General features: G+C 43.2%; 1 protein-coding gene across 1 annotated transcript in view; it reads right to left on the bottom strand.

Moving 5' to 3' along the window:
- The window catches only part of syde2 (synapse defective 1, Rho GTPase, homolog 2 (C. elegans)), a 134,297-nt gene that overhangs the window by 69,524 nt on the left and 42,138 nt on the right, over window positions 1–22,635 (bottom strand). The gene's annotated exons all lie outside the window — the stretch shown is intronic.

The following is a 22,635-nucleotide window of genomic DNA, read 5'->3' as shown; positions in this document are numbered from 1 at the left end:
GTCAGGGCTTTGGACCACAGCTTTTATTGACTGGGATACAGAGTAAAATTTCAAAACTTGCCAATGATACCCAGCTTGGAGGTGTGGCAGACACCAATGGACTGCAAAAGGATAGATAGGTAGGCTAGCAGAATGGGCACACAAGTTGCAGGTGGAATTTAATATAGAGAAGTGTGAGGTAAGAGAGGTGACGAGAGGTAATATAGTCTTACTAGCACAGTTCGAAAGAATGTGCAGGAACAAGGAACTTGGGGCTCATGTGCACAGATCTCAAGTTCGCAGGACATATTGAGAGAATAGTTAGCAAAGTATATGGAATCTTGGGTTTCATAATTTGCTAACCTTTGTAGTCAATTTATGCCGAACCATTATAAAACTCTGATCAGGCCATAGAGTATTGACTGCATCCAATTCTGACCACCACTTTAGGAAGGATGAGAGTGCCTTTGAGATTTACTAGAATGGTTCCAGGAACGGTGGATTTCAGCTACAAGGCTAGATTGAAGAATCTGAGGTTCTTCCCCTTGGGTAAAGGAGACTGAGGAGATATTTGATAAGCTTATGACAGGTTTAGATATCGTAGACAATTAACTGAAGGTACAATGCAGAGAGGAGGCAGATTTAAGGTTTTAGGCAAGAGATATAAAGGAGATGAGCTGAAGCACTTTTCTTTTTAAACCCAGCAAGTGGTAGTGAGCTGGAAATCTCAATCCGTGAGGGTGGTAGAAGCAAAAACTATGAATGGTTTCAAAACAAAATTAAATGAGCACTGGAGAGAAATAATCTTACAGGGATATGGGGGAAAACAGTGGGGGAAAACAGTGAGGGAACAAGACTGCCTACATTGTTCTACAGAGAGCTGGCATGGATCTGATGGACCAAATGGCTTCATTCTGTGCCACAACAATGCTATACAATTTCACCTTTCACTCCTCTCCTCCCATCCAGTGAAGTAGCTTGCTGGCAGTCAGTAAAGTCTCACGCATTATAATGGTAATTTAAGCAAGACATCAGAGTGCATCAGGTACTCATATGACAGCATCCCAGCAAGAAGTCAATGCTTTCAGCAGGATAGGGAAGGAATCCTCAAAACAAGTACAACATTATACTTTATTAGTTAGAAAGATTCAGGACAATCACCTCTGTGAAAAGAATCTTCAGCCTTTGAATTGTTTTCCTTTACAATGGGGCAAAAAGATTGATTCACATTGCATGTTTTTATGTACCAACTGTTCAACATACACCTCATACAAGAAACTACAAAACAGACACCACTCAAGTCGACAGATGCATGCAGCCCCAAGAGAACCTATTATCCTGAAGCTAATCGCATTTAGGCGCTTTCAGCATAGCATCTAGTTTATTTTAAGTAATATAACCATGTCAATGTGATCTCGCATCAGCATTTGGGAGCAATAAATCAGTTTAATTAAATCAATCTGTAGCCAGGCTTTATAAATGATGTACAGCAAAAAAAAAGGCCAATAAATAATCTGTTGAAAATTATACGTAAATTCTAGCCTGTTTAGTTTAAGTAGAGAGCTAGAACTGTACATGTGGTTAACTGTGCTTTTGCAATTGAAACTGAAACTGCAGCATTGGCATTTGCATTGAAAGCCTGATGGATGAATGTATTCCTAAATCCACATAAGACAACACAATAATGAGACTGGATTTTTTTTATCAGGGAAATAAGAGCAGAGTTTTCTTGTTAACTGCATCTCATTACTGGATAAGAAGTCTCACAATGCTAGGTTAAAGTCCAACAGGTTTATTTGATAACAAAAGCCACTAGCTTTCAGCGTCCAGGGGTCGGTGCTGGGGCCTCAGCTATTTACCATTTATATAGATGATCTGGAGGAGGGAACCGAGTGCAGGGTGTCGAAATTTGCTGATGACACCAAGATTGGGGGAACGGCAAATTGTGCGGAGGGTGTGGAGAGTCTGCAGAAGGATCTAGATAGGCTGGGCGAATGGGCCAGGAAATGGCAAATGGAATTTAATGTTGGCAAGTGTGAGGTGGTCCACTTTGGTAGGAAGAATGGTAGGAAGGACTATTACTTACGTGGCGAAAAACTGCAGCAGGCGACGGTGCAGAGGGACCTCGGGGTCCTTGTGCATGAATCGCAAAAACCCAGCTTGCAGGTGCAGCAGGTGGTCAGGAAGGCGAATGGGATGCTGGCCTTCATAGCGAGGGGGATTGAATATAAAAGTAGGGAGGTCTTGCTGCAGCTGTATAGGGCATTGGTGAGGCCGCAGCTGGAGTACTGTGTGCAGTTTTGGGCGCCGCACCTGCGCAAGGATATTTTGGCCCTGGAGGGAGTGCAGAGGAGGTTTACTAGGCTGATACCGGAGTTGAGGGGATTGAGCTATGAGGAGAGGCTGAATAAACTAGGCTTGTACTCGTTAGAGTTTAGAAGAATGAGGGGAGATCTCATTGAGACGTATAAGATGATGAATGGGATGGATAGGATAGAGGTGGAGAGACTCTTCCCGCTCAAAAAAGACAGTAGGACTAGGGGGCACAGCCTCAAGATAAAGGGGAGGCAGTTTAGAACGGAGTTGAGGAGGAACTTCTTCACTCAAAGGGTGGTGAATCTCTGGAATTCTCTGCCCGTTGAAGTGGTGGAGGCTGCCTCGCTAAATATTTTTAAGAAGCGGGTTGATGGGTTTTTGATAAGAGAAGGGATTAAGGGTTATGGGGAGAGGGCGGGAAAGTGGAACTGAGCCACGACAGATCAGCCATGATCTTATTGAATGGCGGGGCAGGCTCGAAGGGCTAGATGGCCTACTCCTGCTCCTATTTCTTATGTTCTTATGTTCTTATGTGTTGCCCCTTCATCAGTTAAGTGACAGGACTTTAACCTAGTGTGAGACTTCTTACTATGTTTACGCCAGTCCAACGCCGGCATCTTCACATCATTTCTGTACTGGAGCAGCAGACATTTCCGAACAGTAAAAGGTTTATATGTCAGCTGTTTGCTGTGTAATTTGGTCAAGAAACTAGTCCAAAAAAATGGGACATCTGATAAATTCAGACAATATGACTCATTGTACTGTAAATTACAGAAATCCCAATAGCAAGCAAAAACAGCATTCATTAATATGTGCCATTTTTAGACATAAGAACATAAGAAATAAGAACATAAGAAATAGGAGCAGGAGTAGGCCATCCAGCCCTTCGAGCCTGCCCCGCCATTCAATAAGATCATGGCTGATCTGTCGTGGCTCAGTTCCACTTTCCCACCCTCTCCCCATAACCCTTAATCCCTTCTCTTATCAAAAACCCATCAACCCGCTTCTTAAAAATATTTAGCGAGGCAGCCTCCACCACTTCAACGGGCAGAGAATTCCAGAGATTCACCACCCTTTGAGTGAAGAAGTTCCTCCTCAACTCCGTTCTAAACCGCCCCCCCTTTATCTTGAGGCTGTGCCCCCTAGTCCTACTGTCTTTTTTGAGCGGGAAGAGTCTCTCCACCTCTATTCTATCCATCCCATTCATCATCTTATACGTCTCAATGAGATCTCCCCTCATTCTTCTAAACTCTAACGAGTACAAGCCTAGTTTATTCAGCCTCTCCTCATAGCTCAATCCCCTCAACTCCGGTATCAGCCTAGTAAACCTCCTCTGCACTCCCTCCAGGGCCAAAATATCCTTGCGCAGGTGCGGCGCCCAAAACTGCACACAGTACTCCAGCTGCGGCCTCACCAATGCCCTATACAGCTGCAGCAAGACCTCCCTACTTTTATATTCAATCCCCCTCGCTATGAAGGCCAGCATCCCATTCGCCTTCCTGACCACCTGCTGCACCTGCAAGCTGGGTTTTTGCGATTCATGCACAAGGACCCCGAGGTCCCTCTGCACCGTCGCCTGCTGCAGTTTTTCGCCACGTAAGTAAGTCCTTCCTACCATTCTTCCTACCAAAGTGGACCACCTCACACTTGCCAACATTAAATTCCATTTGCCATTTCCTGGCCCATTCGCCCAGCCTATCTAGATCCTTCTGCAGACTCTCCACACCCTCCGCACAATTTGCCGTTCCCCCAATCTTGGTGTCATCAGCAAATTTCGACACCCTGCACTCGGTTCCCTCCTCCAGATCATCTATATAAATGGTAAATAGCTGAGGCCCCAGCACCGATCCCTGGGGCACCCCACTAGTCACCATCCGCCAATCCGAATAGCACCCATTGACCCCCACTCTCTGCCTCCTATTTGACAACCAATCCTCTATCCACGCTAACACCCTACCCCCAACTCCATGTCCCCTGACCTTCTGCAATAACCTCTTGTGAGGTACCTTGTCAAACGCCTTCTGAAAATCCAGAAAGACCACATCCACCGGCTCTCCTCTATCCACTGCCCTAGACACATCCTCATAGAACTCCAGTAAATTTGTCAGACACGACTTCCCTTTAATGAAACCGTGTTGCGTCCGCCCTATCAAGCAATTCCCTTCAAGATGCCTCGCAATTTCCTGCTTAATGATGGATTCTAACATTTTACCTACCACAGACATTAAACTAACCGGCCTATAATTCCCCGCCTTTTGCCTGGCACCCTTCTTAAACAACGGCGTAACATTAGCCGTTTTCCAATCTTCCGGCACTTCCCCGGAATCCAGCGACGTCTGGAAAATAACCACCAAGGCATCCACTATCACCTCCGCCATTTCTTTCAGAACCCTCGGATGCATTCCATCCGGTCCTGGGGACTTGTCCACAATCAGCCCCTCCAGTCTGTCGAGCACCACCTCTCTAGTAACAGTAATGTCATTAAGACCCTCCATTCCTACCACCTTTCCATCGCTAACACCCGGCAAATTATTCACGTCCTCCTCCGTGAAGACAGAAACAAAAAAGTTATTCAAGACCTTCGCCATATCCCCATCCCCTACCACTAGCTCCCCTTTCTCATCCTCTAAAGGACCAACGTTCACCCTAGCCAGCCTCTTCCTTTTTATATATTTATAAAAACTCTTGCTATCCTTTTTTATATTAAGTGCTAGCCCAGCCTCATAGCTTCTCCTACCCTCCTTTATCAACTTCTTTGTCAATCTTTGTTGACATTTAAACCTTTCCCAATCCTCTTCTCGCCCACTGCTCTTAGCTACTCTAAATTCCTCCGCTTTTAATTTAACACTTTCCTTCACCTCCTTCGTTATCCACGGCTTATTACCTCTCTTCCTACTGTCCTTTTTAACCGTCGGAATAAATTTCTGCTGAGCACCAAGAAAGATCTCCTTAAAGATCCTCCACTGCTCCTCAGCAGACCTACCTTCCAACACATTCCCCCAGTCCACATTCGCCAATTCTTCTCTCATCCTACCATACTCCCCTCTATTCAAACAAAGGACGCGCGTCCGGGAACCCACTTTCTCCTCCTCCATCTGCACCAGAAACTCCACCATACAATGATCACTCTCTCCAAGAGGATCCTTCACCGCAAGGTCCCTAATTCTACCCGCCTCATTACATAGCACCAGATCCAAGATAGCTCGCTCCCTCGTCGGCTCCAACACACACTGTTCAAGGAAATTATCCCGGCAGCATTCCAAGAACTCCTCCTCGAGCCCACCTCGTCCAACATGGGTCGACCAATCAATATGCAGATTGAAATCTCCCATAACTACTGCCGTCCCATTCCTGCACGCCGCACTTATTTGCGTGTTAACAATCCGCCCCACCTCCAGATCATTATTCGGGGGCCTATAGACGACACCCACCAGCGTCTTCCTCCCTTTGCTGTTCCTAATCTCCACCCACAACGATTCCACGTTCTGCTCTTTGGCTCCGATATCATCCCTTGCTACCACCTTGATACTATCCTTAATCAGCAGAGCTACGCCACCCCCTCTTTCCTCCTGCCTATCCTTCCTAAACACTTGATAGCCCTGTACATTCATCTCCCAGTCCCTGTCACCTTGCAGCCACGTCTCTGTAATGGCCACCAGATCGTATCCATTTGTGTCGATCTGCGCCACCAGCTCATCCACTTTATTCCGAATGCTTCGTGCATTCAGATAAAGCGCTTTCATCCCAGCCTTCACCTGGACCCTATTTGCCGTAACGCCACCAATTGGGACATCCTCGGCCTCTTCCCTTACCTGTACCCTATCCTTAACTTTAGACCTCGTAGCGTCACCTACCCTCGCACCCTCCCCCCCCCTAATTAGTTTAAAGCCCTGTCTACAGTCCTCTTTACTCAATTCGCCAACACTCTGGTCCCAGCACGATTCAGACCAACCCCATCCCGCCCGAACAAGTCCCACCTACCCCAATACTGGTGCCAATGCCCCATAAATTCGAACCCATTCCTCCCACACCAATCCCTGAGCCACCCATTCACTTCCTTTATCCTGTCAACCCTACGCCCGTCTGCACTCAGTTCAGGCAGTAGCCCAGAGACGACCACCTTGTCGGTTCTACTTTTTAATTCCATTCCCAGCTTCTCATACTCCCTCTGCAGATCCTCAGTCCGCACTTTGCCTACGTCGCCGGCACCCACATGTACTACAACGACCGGGTTCTCACCCTCCCACTCCAGGTTCCTCTGCAGCCCAGCTGCGACATCCTGAAATATTAATCTTTCCTTTCATGGCAAATACTTAAATGCAAAGGGGAGAGGAGGAGTAAACAATGAAACACCAATATATGTTGCAAAGCCCAAGTCATTATTGTATAAGCCAGTTTTTCAGTGAAAGTTAACCCAGAGCATTTATATATAGTTTATAATGAAAAACATGGATTGGCCTCAGATTATAAAGTGTTCATTTAGATCATTTGCAATTAATCACACCCAGATAGTTTAACACTTTTTATTCTGGAGCTCTCATTTCACTCACTTTTACTCAGAACTGCAGCTAATAATGTAGCTACATCTAACCTGGCTATTCCTCAACAGCTTTCACGAGCCTGTTGGACCACCTGCTTGTGTACAAGCATTCCCCCAACAACCTGATCTATTTCCCTAAACACCAACATTCCTGGAAAAAAGAAACATGCTGTTGAAGCTTTTCATCTTGCACCCATCAGGACAAAATTTGCAAAAATACCAACTGTAAAAGGCATCACAATTTATATTGTATGAAAAGTAAGTGCTTATTGGTTGGCAAGTGAACTCTTGATTGGTAAAAATCTACCAATGGGTCTCAGCTTCATCCACCACAAGTCTACCTTCACTGGTCAATATGCAGTTTGGGTTTCCTACAGATCCACACACTATCAGATTGTCCTTATTGGTAGCCTGGTAAGTAGGGCCTCAAGCCATTTGCTCACCATGAAAGCTTGATGTCAAAATAACAAAGAACAAAGAAAAGTACAGCACAGGAACAGGCTTTTCGGCCTCCAAGCCCGTGCCGAACATGTCCTAACTCAGCTGAGAAAACCCCCTGCCCTTACAGGATCCATATCTCTCAATTCCCTCCCTATTCGTGAACCCATCCAGATGCCTCTAATGTGCCTGCTTCCACCACCTCTGGCAGCGCATTCCAGGCACCCACTATTCTCTGCATGAAAAATTTCCCTCCATACATCTTCCTTAAACTTTCCCCTTTTCATCTTGAACCTGTACCCCCTTGTAACTGATATTTCTACCCTCGGAAAAGGCCTCTGATATCCACCCTATTCATGCCTCTCAATTTTTAAACCTCTATCAGGTCTCCCTCAGCCTCCATTTTTCCAGTGAAAACAATCCTAGTTTATTCAACCTTTCCTCTGTCAACAACCTCAAAGCCAAGCAACATCCTGACAAAAGTATAAAAGCAAATTACTGCGGATGCTGGAATTTGAAACCAAAAGAGAAAATGCTGGAAAATCTCAGAAGGCCTGGCAGCATCTGTAAGGAGAGAAAAGAGCCATGTTTCAAGTTCCAGGTGACCCTTTGTCAAAGTTTTGATGAAGGGTCATCTGGACTCAAAACATCAGCTTTTTTCTCTTAACATCCTGACAAACCTTCTTTGCAGGCTCTCCAAAGCTTCCATGTCCTTCCGGTAGTGTGGTGACTAGAATTGCATACAATACCCCAAATGTGGCCTAACAAAGGTTTCATACAGATTTTTCAACTCTTGCATACAATGTCCCGGCTGATGAAAGCAAGCATGCCATATGTATTCTCAGTCACCTTGGTCACCTGTGTTGTCATTTTTAGGGAACTGTGGACCTACACACCCAGATTCCTCTGTTTGTAGGGTACAGTAAAGCCATCTTGTGGGACAACAGCCATCCTGATCATTGCTCATTATATTGTGCAAACTCGTAATTGGGCCTGAGGCCCAGTCTACCTCAGATTACTCGAGAAGGATAAGGTGTCTCAAAAATTTTGAGCCACAGGTGAAGCTAGTGATTTCTCACTGTTACTATGACATACCAATACAAGTAAGATAGTATCGTCAAGCCAAAAAGCAGTTCTGCTTATCACACAGTGGGTAATGTGCTATATGAATTTCAGTGCCAACGTGATTCCAGCTATGCAGGCCATGCCAAAGACTGGTGGATCGTACCAAACAACACATCCCTTTGGCTGTTCATGACACGGCCAAACGCCATCAAACCATGCTTATAAGACGCAAAACAGTGGCAAACATAAAATGTGATTCTATGATTGGACAGCATTTCAGAAACAATCCTGTGCTAAGAATTACACTGACAGCCAATTTAATATTACTGGTCAGGCTCACAGCATGGCTCATGTACGCTTACTAGAAGCTACATATGCTCATACACAGGACCCTGTCCAATGCAACACATCCACACATTGCGCCTTTTTCAATGAAACCAAAGCTTGGGGACAGCCATTCCCTGGGTCGTTCCCTATGGCAATACCTTGATCACAGTCAACCTACTCATTTGAATTTAAACAAAAGCTCAGCAGTTAACTGTTCACTAGTGCATTATCCATGGCAGTGTATCTACCAGAGTCCATTTGTCAACCAAAGAACACACTTTCCTTATGCATACAAATTGATCCTTTTACAATTAGTATTCTTAGAGTTCACAAGATGAAAAGCTTTGACAGCACAGCTCTTTTTTCAGCAATACTCAGGTTCTGAAATACCAGACAACATTTTTTAATGTATTTTTTGGAATGAAAGAGAAGCCACATCTGTTTGTAAAATGTCTGAAAAGCAACCAGAAAGTGACTGATGATCGCTATCTTTCCTCTCCACCATATACAATTTGCACACAGCATAAACAGCAGGTATAACTTATAATCATAAACTGGGAATTAAACAAGCAAAGTTACAGCTGACCACTTCAACAAATTATAAAAAGCTAACTCCTACGTTCCTTACAGCCACAAAGTAGAAAATATTTGAACACTATCCATAATCCACCAAATAAATGCACACTTCACAAATGGATAGGGCAATCGGTCAACACACTGCTCATCATCTCTTGGATCTGGGCTTAAATTCAATCTAGACCAATGGAATTTTATCAACTAAAGGAATCCAAAACAAAATAAATCGGATCAATTCAATCCCGTTCCTAACAGCTAAGAGTTTAGGATTCAAAGTACAAATATAACTGTCATAACAGTAGAAAAACAAATACATTTCTTACATCATTTTGTTTTTCTCTTGTTCATCATGCTTGATTTTGAGACTCTTATTTCTACTCCTCTCAAAATTCTCCAAATTTATCTTCCATGTGAAATTTGCTTTTATTACACTTGGGTTATGTATTTTAAAAATGCTTCCCTGTTAAGGAGAGTACACTCTTTTCTCGTGGGGACACAACTCAAGTGCTAAGTCCAGAAAACCTCAATACAAGTTGGCAAGTACTCCTAAGTGTATTCAGATGGATATGCACATGCACCCATTCTCTATGTATGGACTCTTGTTCACAGACCAGATGTCTCTTCGGAGCTCATGATCCAAGCCACAGTTTGCTCATCAGCTACTTCATGGGTATCTGCTTATCAAGCTGACAGACATATATTAGAGAGTTTATGTGCAGTTACCTTGATAATCTTGAGTATAACACCAAATTTTTAATTCAGATCCTCATGTTGGGAACTAGGAAAGAGGTGTGCCTATTGTACAATTGATACTCCCTCCAGACATTAAAGCAATAGAGCATTCACCTCCCCAGTGCAATCCTGAAGAATGATGTCCAAGGTGAAATTTCTAACAAAGATTTCTGGTAGCAATATGAATCTTAAACTGCAGCAGAAACTCCTAATATTGGATACATATCTTGGGATTCTCTTGAGGCAAACAGAGCAACACTACAACGTTTAGGAGCATCCACTCAACCAGCTGTTTGGTTCTTTGTTCAAGAGTGCAGTGTATTAGGTGCCCTGGTGACTCCACCAACAATACATCATAGAAACCACTGCAATTCTTAAAGAATATCTGCAACAGCTATTGACACCATCATGAAAGCATCTTATATTTCATTGATAAAGGCATGGAATTCAATGGCGTATGGGTACAGTTAGTTAGTGACTATGTCACTGGACTACTAATCCAGATATCTATTGAAAGAACCAGAGGCAAGAGTTCAATTATCCGGCAGCAGCTGGACAATGTAAATCCAATTAATTTAACAAATCTGGAATGAGAAGTAATTTCAGTTATAGTGGCCACAAACTAGAACTGATGTAAAAAAATCAATCTTGTTCTCTAACGCTCTTTAGGGAAGGAAATCTACTACCCTTAACTAGTCCGGCCTCCATATGATTCCAAACCTACAGGAATCTCCCAACTGCCCTCCGAAACAGCCCATCAAGCTCCTCAGACCTAGTTAAGAGGGTGCCTCACCAGCATCTCCTTATAGTCAATTAGGGATTAACTATAATAAATGTTGATTATAATAAAAGGCAATAAATGTTGACCATATCATAGATGCCCATATCCCATGAATTAAAGAAACTATGTTAGAATCGTATCTGAAGGAAAATACGTTCACTGACTTTATATTTACACTGATTTTGGATTCAGAGGATGCGGGATGAAATCCTAGATTGCACCCAGTACTTCCAACAAACACAAGGTGAAAAGGACATTCCTTGTTAATGAAGCCAAAAGTTGAGATTTCCCATTCATGAGGAGAAACCACAAACGTATTCTGGAAACTTGAAGATGTGACTGTCAAACATCATTCTATCCTCTGGCCATACTCGGCAAACTCAAAAATAAGTCAATGTTCTAGGTACGGAACTTCAAAACCATTAATCATTCTTTGTCCTCATCTCACCCCACTCCAAACTTCACTGGATTCAAGGAATCAACTTCTTTGCAATTTAGGATGACTGCTGTCTACACCTGTCAAGTTATCCAAATTAATTCCCAGTCAGCTAATACCAATGGAATTAGAAATTAAATTCAGATTATCTTTTAGTTCTTCAAATGAACCCTCAACCACAATAGTCAATTTAGTTTTACATTTCATCTATTTTGGAAGTTTGCCAATACGCGTCACTTCTTCAAAAGCGAGACCACTTCAAACTCACCCACTCTCTCTCATACTGAGCCAGCATATCCATCATTTCTAGAAACTAAATCTAAATAAAATTACTGATCACAACCATGATACACAAACTTCAAAGCCATCAAAAATACATCATTAGCAACTGTACAAGACTTTGGGGGAGTGAGGGTTTATGCCCAGATAGGATGTGAAGCGATTATGGTCTGGAGAGAAAAAGAGAACCAAGAGAATAAAAACTATACAATAGATTGCTGGAAAAATTGCAGACACTAATGCCCCAAAACTAGGGGAAATTTGGTCATTTGCTATGATATCAGGTAATGCATTAAAAAAAATCACAAAAAGTCTGTGGTGCAGTTTTACATACACTTAAGCAGGTTTGGATGCATAACCCAAAATTAATATTTACTACGGAAAACAATGAAAATGGAATCTACACATTTAAAGTACAAAAATTTCAGAGTTTGTGACTTTATAACAGGTGATATAGTACCCTTTAATCATAATGCTAATCTTAAAAAATAGATGTCCAAAAAAGGTTTCCCAGTGATACCATACATACATTTCACATGCCACAAAATGTGTTAAATACTCTGCCAATCTAAAGAATTTAACAAGTCCCAAGGAGTACATTGAAGTTGTTGTAATAGTGCATATTGGCATCAAAATTAAATTTGCATAATTTGCAAGTGAATGAATACAGCAAACAAGGAAACACTAAATAAATGTTTTGCATCAGTATTCACTGTGGAAGACATTACAAGTATCCCTAAGTTATCAGATGGGCTGATTTCAAATAATATAGTAGAACTTACAAAAATCCCAATCACAAGGGATAGAGTTTTAGAGAAACTCAAGGGGCTAACGATGGACAAGTCACCAGGACCCAGTGAACTAAATGCTAGGGTTTTAATGGAAGTGGCTACAGAGACAGTAGACCCATTAGTTAAAATTTGTTGTAACTCCCTAAATTCTGGAAGGCTGCCAGACTATTGAAAAATAGCCAACCTGAGTCCCTTGTTCAAAAAGAGAAAAAGGCAGAGGGCAGGGAACTATAGGCCAGTTAGTTTAACATCTATTATTGGCAAGATGTTGAAGTCAATAATAAAAGAGGAAATAGCTAATCATTTAGGAAAGCTGAATACAATCAAACATAAGAACATAAGAACATAAGAAATAGGAGCAGGAGTAGGCCATCTGGCCCTTCGAGCCTGCCCCGCCATTCAATAAGATCATGGCTGATCTGTCGTGGCTCAGTTCCACTTTCCCGCCCTCTCCCCATAACCCTTAATCCCCTCTCTTATCAAAAACCCATCAACCCGCTTCTTAAAAATATTTAGCGAGGCAGCCTCCACCACTTCAACGGGCAGAGAATTCCAGAGATTCACCACCCTTTGAGTGAAGAAGTTCCTCCTCAACTCCGTTCTGAACTGCCCCCCCTTTATCTTGAGGCTGTGCCCCCTAGTCCTACTGTCTTTTTTGAGCGGGAAGAGTCTTTCCACCTCTATCCTATCCATCCCATTCATCATCTTATACGTCTCAATGAGATCTCCCCTCATTCTTCTAAACTCTAACGAGTACAAGCCTAGTTTATTCAGCCTCTCCTCATAGCTCAACCCCCTCAACTCCGGTATCAGCCTAGTAAACCTCCTCTGCACTCCCTCCAAGGCCAAAATATCCTTGCGCAGGTGCGGCGCCCAAAACTGCACACAGTACTCCAGCTGCGGCCTCACCAATGCCCTATACAGCTGCAGCAAGACCTCCCTACTTTTATATTCAATCCCCCTCGCTATGAAGGTGGTTTTCGTAAAACATGGTTTTACGAAAGGTAAATCATGTTTGACAAATTTGCTCAAATTCTTTGTAGATGTAACACAGTGGGTAGAAAAAGGGGAGCCTATAGATGTAGTGTATTTAGATTTCCAAAAGGCACTTGACAAGTTGCTGCACAAGAGGCTGGTACATGAAGTAAAATGGAATTGGAAGAAATGTATGAGCATAGATTCAAAACATGCTATCATGTATAAAACAAAAAGTTTGAAGAATTTCAGAGTGGAAAGATGTAACTAATGGAGTATTTAGCTCACAATTGTTCACTATTTACATAAATGAACTAAGGAAGGAACGGATTGTAATATTTCCAAATTTGTCGATTATACGAAGATGGTTGGAATGGCATGTTGTGATGAGGCTATTGTGATTCTGCAGTAGGATATAGCTAGATTGGGTGGCTGGGTGTAAACCTGACAAATGGAGTTTATTGTGGGTAAGTCTAGGGTCATTCACTTTGATAGATGGAATCATCTACATGGACAGCAACTGCAGGTGAGTGAAGCACAGAAGGATCTCGGCATTCTCATACATGAATCACAAAAGGCTAGCAGGCAGGTCCAACAAGAAGCTAAGAATGTAAACAGCATTTTGGCCTGTATTGCAATGGGGTTGGCATTTAAAAATAGATAAGTCTTGTTGCAAAGGTACACAGCATTAGTGAGGCCTCAACTGGAGTACTACACCTTACCTTAAAAAGAATATAGTAACATTGGAGGCAGTTCAAAGGAGATTCACCAGGCTAATTCCTGGGATGAAAGGGTTGTCCTATCAAAAGAGCCTAAATAGTCTGTGTCTGTATTCCTTAGACTTCAGAAGTGAGGGCTAACCTTAGTCAGACATATAGGTTCCTGAGGGGGCTTGACAGAGTAGATGGTGAGACGTTTTCACTAGTGGGAGAGTCTCAAACAAGGGGATATGACTACAAGATAAAGAGCCAGTCATTTAAAACTGAGGTGTGTAGAAATTTCTTCTTGCAGAAGGTGGTGAATCTCTGGATTCTCTGCCTCAAGGGTGGTGGAGGCTGGATCACTAGAAGTATTTAAAGTGGAGATGGATAAATATTTGATAGCTGTTGATTCTTCCCTGCCCCGCTTCCCCACCCCCACTGTTAGAAGACGATGGGGAAATGGCACAAAAAAAAGTCGGGGCCAACATCGAGATCAGCCATCATTGCACTGAATGGTGGAACAGGCTTGAAGGGCCTAGTGGGCTACCGCTGCTTCTATTTCTTGCGTTCAATCTACTGCAGCTTTTCAGGATTAGAAACAATGGTCTCGTACTGAGCCCTACGAAAGATCATTAGACATGAGTGCTTGCCATATTGCCCACATTCCAAGGACAAATCATAATTTAGTAGCTGTCCCTTTTTGACTATGCACTGAGTATAGGGATAGGGGTACTTGGCTGCAATTGTATAGGGCATTGGTGAGGCCATACCTGGAGTATTATCTGCAGTTTTTGTGCCCTTATCTGAAGAAGGGTGTCCTTGCTATAAAGGGAGTACAGCGATGGCTTACCAGGCTGATTCCTGGGATGGCAGGGCTGTCACATGAGGAGAGACTAAGTCGGATAGGGTTATATTTACTGGAACTTAGAGTGAGAGAGAATCTCAGAAGTTTATAAAATTCTAACAGGGTTAGACAGGGTAGATTCAGAAAGAATGTCCCCAGCGGTGGGGAAGTCAAGAACTAGGAGTCATAGTTTGAGGATAAGGGGTAAACCTTTTAGAACTGAGGGGAGGAGAAATTTCTTCACCCAGAGGGTGGTGAATGTGTGGAATTCACTACCACAGAATGTAGTTGAGGCCAAAATGTTGTCTGATTTCAAGAAGAAATTAGATATAGCGGATATGGAGGGATGGGGGGGTGGGGAAGCGGGGCAGCGAAGAATCAACATAATGAATTCGATGATCAACCGTGATCAAAATGAATGGCAGAGCAGGTTCGAAGGGCTGAATAACCTACTCCTACTTCTAATTTCTATGTTTAATGCATGAGATAAATGATAAAGACAACTATCAATTCAGGTAACACAACAGTCTCTTTGTATATTGAAGACCTATGTATCTTTGTGCACCAGTCACTGAAGGTAAGCGTGCATGTGCAGCAGGCAGTAAAGGCAACAAATGGCATGTTGGCCTTCATTGTGAGGGGTTTTGAATACAGGAGCAGGGATGTGTTGTTGCAATTATACAGGGCTTTGATGAGGCTATACCCAGAGTACTGGTGTGCAGTTTTGGTCTCCTTTTCAGAGGAAGGACGTTCTTGCTCGAGGGAGAGCAGCAAAGGTTTACCATGTTGATTCCAGGGATGGCGGGACTAATGTATGAGGAGAGATCGACTAGGTTAGGGTTGTTTTCACTGGAATTCAGATAAGGGGAGAATCTCAGGGACTTATAACATTCTAGCAAAACCAGGCAGGATAGATGCAGGGAGGATATTCCCAATGGTGGGGGACTCCAGAACCAGGGGTCACAGAATAAGGATTCAGATTAGACCATTTAGGTTGGAGGTGAGGAAACATTTCTTCACCCAAAGAGTGATGAACCTGTGGAATTCATTACCACAGGAAGTAGTTGATGCCAAAACATTGAATGTATTCAACAGGTGGCTGGATATAGCACTTGGGGCAAATGGAATCAAAGGTTATGGGGAAGAAGCAAGATTAAGCTATTGAGTTGGATGATCAGCCATGATCATAATGAATGGCAGAGCAGGCTCCTATCTTCTACGTTTCTATTATTTGCCAACCCTCCTATTTGCTTTCAATATATTCTCATTTTTACCTCCTTTTTTTAAAAACATATATTCACTGCATATGAGCATGGTAAGGCTCTCAAAGTGGTAGTGGTGAGCTACTTTCTTCAATACAACCATGCCACTTCAGAGGGCAGTTAAGAGTCAACTTCATTACTGAGGATCAGAGTCCAGAGAAGGCAGACCATTTAAGGATGACAAATGTCCCTCCCAAAGTGAGGTAAGTGGACTTTTATGACAATAAAGATGCTCATGGTGACCATTAACAACATTTTATTTCAGCTGTTGTGAAATTTAATCTGATTTTTCTGCCTTATTAATCCAGGATTTTGGATTAATAGTCCAGTAGCATAACCAATGTGCTTCTATATCCCCAAGTGATGTTCTTCCTTATATTTTAGATGGACTACAAATACTTTTTTGTTTTACAATGCAGTATACGTTGATGGGGACTGCAGGTAAAATAGTGAGGCATAATGTAAAGCTTTAATGGAATATTCTATTTGAACGTTCAACTCCATGACCATGGAATTGCCAATGTGTATACTAACAATTTTTTGCACAAATAAGTACTTAAAAGTAGTGAAAATAAAGGCTAAAATCTTCTAGGTGCTGAAAATCTAAACAAAATACTAGAAATACTTGGGTCAGGCAGCACTGTGGAAAATGAAACAAGGAAAGCTGCCTGTATATCTGAAGTTCCAACTGGTAATTTATGAATCCGTTAAATTTTAAAAGAACACCACCATTCTGAATGCTGATTAGAACACTAATGGAAATTTAGGAAGTTCAGACTTTCACCATTGCCCCAACTTATTCTGCTACCCATACGACCCATGTAAAGTGGCAACAAGCAAGCAACTCCATTATTGTGTTGCTAATGGTACCATTCTCAGGATCTAACTGGCATGCCATTCGTGGCCCATTCCCATTTGCCCTCATGAAGGCAGCTGCATTGGGCTGTTTTCTTGCATTGTCATTTGTGGTTTGGTAAAGCCAGTGGCTTCCCAGAGCACTCAGAAACTAGTTGTCAACTATATTGGTACAATATTGTCGTCACATATAGGCCAGGCTAGAAAAGAGTTGTCTTCACTAAAGGACATTAGTGCAGTTTTACAACAATCTCGCAACTTTTTTAAAGTTTAAGGCTTTTTAAAAAATGAATTCAAATTTCCAAAATGTCGTTAATTAAAAAGTAAATGTTGGAGAAATTCAGCAGGTCTGGCAGTACCTGTGCAGGTGTAACAGAGTTACTGTGGCGACCTTTCAACAAAAACAGCCTTGTTGGGGTTACAACTCCTGCACACTGAATTATTTGTCCACTAATATTCCTCATTTTTAGCTTCATGGGATATGGACATTGCTGGCAAGGTCAGCATTTACTGCCTATCCACAATTATCTAGACATGGTGGTGAGCCATTGCCTTGGACTATTGCAATCTATGCGGTGAAGATACCACTTCAGTAGGAATAATGGTAGGAAGGACTATTACTTACGTGGCGAAAAACTGCAGCAGGCGACAGTGCAGAGGGACCTCGGGGTCCTTGTGCATGAGTCGCAAAAACCCAGCCTGCAGGTGCAGCAGGTGGTCAGGAAGGCGAATGGGATCCTGGCCTTCATAGCGAGGGGGATTGAATATAAAAGTAGGGAGGTCTTGCTACAGCTGTATAGGGCACTGGTGAGGCCGCAGCTGGAGTACTGTGTGCAGTTTTGGTCGCCGCACTTACGCAAGGATATTTTGGCCTTGGAGGGAGTGCAGAGGAGGTGCAGATTCCGGAGTTGAGGGGGTTGAACTATGAGGAGAGGCTGAATAAACTAGGCTTGTACTCGTTAGAGTTTAGAAGAATGAGGGGAGATCTTATTGAGATGTATAAGATGTTGAATGGGATGGATAGGATAGAGGTGGAGAGGCTCTTCCCGCTCAGAAAGCACAGTAGGACTAGAGGGCACAGCCTCAGAATAAAGGGGGGGCGGTTTAGAACGGAGTTGAGGAGGAACTTCTTCACTCAAAGGGTGGTGAATTTCTGGAATTCTCTGCCCGTTGAAGTGGTGGAGGCTGCCTCGCTCAATATTTTTAAGACACGGGTTGATAGGTTTTTGATAGGCAGGAGGATTAAGGGTTATGGGGAGAAAGCGGGTAAGTGGAACTGAGCAGCGACAGATCAGCCATGATCTTATTGAATGGCGGGGCAGGCTCGAAGGGCTAGATGGCCTACTCCTGCTCCTATTTCTTATGTTCTTATGTTCTTTATGAAGAGATACTCACAGCACTGTTTGGGAGTGTCCCAGGATTTTGACCCAGCAACGATGATGAAACAGGATGCAGCTCCAAGTCAAAATGGTGTGAAGCCTGGAGGAAAACTTGGTGGGAAAGCGCTTGTTCTGCTAAGTGTTTGAAGTTGCGAGTTTGAAAATATTGTCAAAGAAAGTATGGTGAAGTGCATCTCATAAATGGTAAACACCACAGTGGGCTGCTGATTAAAGGGGCTGCTCTGTCCTTGATGATTTTGAGCTTAAGTGCTGTTGGAGCCACACGCATCCAGGTAAGTGCAGTTTTCCATCCTGACTTGTAGATTGGGAACAGGTTTTTTGGCGTTAGGTGGTGAGTTATTCGCACACAATTCCAAGTCTCTGAACTACATTTATGTGTTTTTTTAAAACTTCATTCATGGGATGTGGGTATCCCATTTATCACCAATACCTATTTGCCCTTAAGGTGGTCATGGTGAGTTGTCTTGAACCATTGCAGACCATGTGGTATAGGTAAACTCACAGTGGTTAGGGAGGGAGTTCCAGGGTTTTGACCCATGAGACAGTGAAGGAACAATCATATATTTCCAAGTGACAATGGTGTGTGCCTTTGTGTGGGAAAATTGAAATTGGTGGTGTTTCCATGCATCTATTATACTGCCACTTCTAGGCGGTAAAGGTTATGGGCGTGGAAGGTGCTGTTGAAGGAGCCTTGCCAAGTTGTTCAGTTCATCATGTAAATGGTATACACTGCTGCCACTTCATGCCTGTTCAGGAGCTGGCACTTGTATACCAGACTATGTTGAGCTGAGTGTTATTGCAACTGTACTCTTCCAGACAAGTGGGGAGCATTCCAAACACTAACTTGATGCGGGCACAGCCTACTTCTATATAAAGGACTTGTGAACAGTGCAATCCTCAGTGAACATCACAACTTCTAACCTTTATTAATGAGGAAAAGAAGTCATTGATGATGAATCTGAAGATGGTTGGTCCAAGAACACTGCCCTAGGGAACACTAGCATTGTCTACTATGATTGTCTCCAACAACCAAAATCATCTTCCTTCATGCACGGTATGACTCCAGCCAATGGAGAGTTTTCTCCTTTGTTTCCATCTTCAGTTTTATGAGGGTGCCTGTCACTATGACATACTGTTTGAGAACAACTGAAGAACTATGGCCCTAAATCAAATTTCAACAAACATAAGCAGTAGAGTTCAATTGCAATGACCTTTATCTGCAATAGTGTAGAATTGTATAGCTATTATGTACACAGGGAGGTCAGAAAACTTCACAGAGCAGTGGGCAGCATAAAAGGTAAGAAAGGAAAAAAGTATATATATTTTTTAAAACATTCACTTATTGGCTATGGGTGCCGCTGACTAGGCCAGCACTTATTGCTCATCCCTAGCTACCTTTGATAAAACGGTGATGAGATGCATTCTTGAACTACTAGTCACTGAAGTGCACATACACGCACAATGCTGTTAGGGAGAGAGATTCAGAATTTGAACCAGTGATGGTGAATTTCCAAGTCAAGCTGGTGAGTGGTTTGGAGGGGAATTTTAAAGTGGTGGTACTCCCAGGATTCTGCACACTTGTCCAATAGTGGTTGTCTGTTTAGAAGGTCCAAAGTAACCTTAGTGATTTCATGCAGTGCATCTTGTAGACAGTATAAATAGGTAGTACTGTTCATCGGTGGTGGAGGGATTGAACATTTGTGAAAGGTATAGCAATAAAGTGGACTACTTTGTCCGAGATGGCATCATGTTTCTGAAGTGTTTTGGGGCTGCGCTCATCCAATCAAGGGGACAGTTTCCCATCACAACCCTGACTTACATTTTGCAAATGGTGCACAGGTTTTGGGCAGTCAAAAGGTCAGTTACTCACTGCAGAATTCCTAACCTTTGACCTAATGTAGTAGCCACAGAATTTAAATGGCTAGGCCAGTTCAGTGTCTGTTCAAGATGTTAATAGTGCAGGATTCAGTGATGGTATGTCACGGATTGATGGTTTGATCCTGTCATTTTGGAGATGGTCATTGCCTGACACTTGTGGCCTGGGTGTTACTTGCTAACAGGTTGAGGCTGTCCTCATGTGTGCAGAATTTGGCTATCACAGCCAAATTCTGCACACGAGGACGGCCTCAACCAGGATCTTGGGTTCATGTCACACTACCTGTAATCCCCACGACTTGCCTGGGCTTGCAAAGTCTCACTAACTATCCTGCTATCACAGCCAAATTCTGCACACGAGGACGGCCTCAACCAGGATCTTGGGTTCATGTCACACTACCTGTAATCCCCACGACTTGCCTGGGCTTGCAAAGTCTCACTAACTATCCTGCTTGGAGACTTATTATAGAAGCTTATTATAGAACCCTACAGTACAGAAACAGGCTCTTCAGCCCATCGAGTCTGCACTGACCACAATCCCACCCAGGCCCTCTCCCCATATCCCTACACATTTTACCCCTCTAACCTACACATCCCAGGACACTAAGGGGCAATTTTATCATGGCCAATCAACCTAACCCACACATCTTTTGACTGTGGGAGGAAACCAGAGCACCCGGAGGAAACCCACGCAGATACGAGGAGAATGTGCAAACTCCACACAGACAGTGACCCGAGTCGGGAATCGAACCCAGGTCCCTGGAGCCGTGAAGCAGCAGTGCTAACCACTGTGCTACCATGAATACACATCTCTTTAACCAGTGCTTATCCCTCTCTCCGTTCATATTGTCTGTACCTTTAAGATTTGATTACCCGTGAAGACTTGCATTCGAACCATTATCTTGTAAATTCAGGTTGTGTCTATATGTGCCTTGTTTGTGAACACAACGCCCAATCTCAATCTGATGAAGGGGCAGTGCTCTGAAAGCTTATAGCTTGTGCTACCATAAACCTTTTGACTTTAATCTGTTGTTGCAAGACTTCTTACTGTGTTTACCCCAGTCCAACATCAGTACCTCCACATGTTGCAGATTTGGATATGGACTGCTTCAATATCTGAGTCATAAATGATGCTGAATGTTGTGCAGTCAGTGAACATCCCCACCTCTGACTTTATAGAGTCAGAAGTTTACAGCACGGAAACAGGCCTTTTGGTACAACTTGTCCATGCTGCCCAGTTTTTAACGTTGTGCTAGTCCCAAATTACCTGCATCTGGCCCATATCCCTCTACACCATCTTACCCATGTAACTCCATCTTACCCACATAACTGTCTAAATCCTTTTAAAAAGAAAAAATTGTACCCACCTCTACCATAACCTCTGGCAGCTCATTCCAGGCACTCATTGCCCTGTGCAAAAAAATTGTTCCTCTAAGACGAACAGTCAAAACCGTTTCCTAAAGGTGGAAGGGGGAGAGGTCTAAAACCAGACAGCATAGGTTTAAGGTGAGAGGGGAGAGAAACATGGGCTACCTCGTCAAAGGTCTTGCTAAAGTCCACATAGACAACATTGACTGCACTGCCTTCACCTACCTTCTTGGTTAACCCTTCAAAAAACAAATCAAATTCTTGAATCATGACTTTGCATTCTCAGAGTCATGCTGACTATCCCTAATCAGTCCTGGCCCCTCTAAATGCCTGTAGACCCGGTCTCAGAATACTCTCTCACAACTTATCCACTACAGGTGTTAGGCTCAGCAGCCTGTAGTTCCTAGGTTTTTCCCTGCAGCCCTTCTGAAACAAAGGCACAATATTTACCACCCTCCAATCTTCAGGCACCTCACCTATAGCTGTCGACAATGAAAGGTAGGTCATTGATTGGGCCTAGCTCACTATCCTGAGAAATTCCTGGAGCAGAGATGACTGACTTCCAATAATCACAACCATCTTCCTTTGTCCCAGGTATGATTCCAACCAGCAGAGTCTCCCCGCACCCCACCATTAACTCCAATTTCACTAGGGTTACTTGTTTTACACTCACTCAGTCATAGACTGCCTTGATGTCACAGGTAGTCGCTCTCACATCACCTCTGAAGTTCATCTTTTTGGTCCATGTTTACAAGAAGACTGGCAATAGGAACATAGGAATTTGAAGTGACAGTAGGTAATTCAGCCCTTCAAGCCCACTCCACCATCCTCTATGATCATGGCTGATCTCCATCTCATCCTAACTCCACTTCCCTGCCTTTTTCCCATAGCCCTTTATCCTACTTTCGATCAAACATTTATCTATCTCTAGTGAGATCAGGACTGGAGTGGCCCTGGTAGAGCCCAGATGGAGCGTCAGTGAGCAGCTTACTGCTGAGCAAATGATGCGCAATTGTACCATTGATGATCCCTTCCATTATTTTGCTGATGATCGAGAGTAGATTGATGGGGTGGTAATTGGCCAGGTCAGATTTA

Source organism: Carcharhinus amblyrhynchos, chromosome 9 (genome assembly GCF_965287045.1).
Source record: "Carcharhinus amblyrhynchos chromosome 9, sCarAmb.v2.hapA, whole genome shotgun sequence".
Classification (NCBI taxonomy): Eukaryota; Metazoa; Chordata; class Chondrichthyes; order Carcharhiniformes; family Carcharhinidae; genus Carcharhinus; species Carcharhinus amblyrhynchos.
Note: the sequence above shows the minus strand (reverse complement) of the source record. Positions and strands in the feature narration are given on the sequence as shown.